Source organism: Apium graveolens, chromosome 6 (genome assembly GCF_009905375.1).
Source record: "Apium graveolens cultivar Ventura chromosome 6, ASM990537v1, whole genome shotgun sequence".
NCBI lineage: Eukaryota > Viridiplantae > Streptophyta > Magnoliopsida > Apiales > Apiaceae > Apium > Apium graveolens.
In genome coordinates, this window is record NC_133652.1 from 178,754,164 (window position 1) to 178,755,290 (window position 1,127).

At 42.1% G+C, this 1,127-nt stretch overlaps 1 non-coding gene across 1 annotated transcript; it reads left to right on the forward strand.

Moving 5' to 3' along the window:
- Positions 1-247: 247 nt before the first annotated feature.
- Positions 248-354, forward strand: LOC141670067 (small nucleolar RNA R71). The gene has a single exon (XR_012554316.1). It is a non-coding gene; the product is annotated as a small nucleolar RNA R71 (small nucleolar RNA).
- The last annotated feature ends 773 nt before the right edge of the window (positions 355-1,127 follow it).

Here is a 1,127-nt window from a genome sequence, read left to right on the forward strand (position 1 = left end):
CATCGTCAAAGCTTGAAGTTGAGTAGCTATAGCAGTAGCTGTATCCACTTCCAGAATTCCTGCTACCTTGCCTTGCAACATTCTTTGCGTAGGATTCTGGTATTCATTAGCTGTCATGAGCTCAATCAACTCATAAGCTTCATTATAGCTTTTGGCCCATAAGGTTCCACCAGACGTTGCATCGAGTATAGGTCTAGATTGTGCACCTAAACCATTGTAGAAAGAGTTTATAATCATCCAATCAGGCATGCCATGGTGTGGGAACTTCCTTAGCATCTCCTTATATCGATCCCAAGCCTCACACAGAGATTCTCCAGTTTGTTGTGCAAATTGAGTAAGAGCATTCCTGATTGCAGCAGTCTTCGCCATAGGGAAGAATTTAGTGAGAAACTTTTGAGCAAGATCCACCCATTTGGTGATAGACCCTGGTGGTAGAGAATGTAACCAACACTTTTCCTTATCCCTCAGAGAGAATGGAAAGAGTCGCAACTTGATAGCATCTTCAGTCACCCCATTGAACTTGAAAGTATCGCAGATCTCGATGAAATCCCTGATGTGCATGTTGGGGTCTTCTGTAGGAGAACCCCCAAATTGAACTGAGTTCTGTATCATCTGAATCGTGCTCGACCTGATCTCAAAAGTGTTAGCCGAGATGGCTGGTCTGATGATGCTCGACTGAATATTATTGATCCTAGGCTGAAAATAGTCCATCATAGCCTTAGGTTTTTCTGCTTGATCTCCCATCACTACTAAAGCTGGTTCCTCGACTTTCTCTTCTTCTTCTACTTTCTCTTCATCCTAAAAAACATCCCTTCAAATCACTACAGCTTCTTCCTCGGCTTGATCTAGAGTTCTCTTACGAGCCCGCGAACACGTATACATACATGCTCGCTAGAGTACCTGAAACACGATAAGGAAAAGAGTAGGTAAGTAACAATGTCCGAGTTAATAAACTTTAACGATCACTGATGACAAACACATAAAATAAAAGTTAACACTGAGTCCCCGGCAGCGACGCCAAAAACTTGTTAGTCGCTAAACACGCGCTAATATTTCACGCAAGTATACGCGATCACAAGTAATATAAAATTATTTCTAGTTCGTTCCCAAAGAGACTGGTTTAGGTT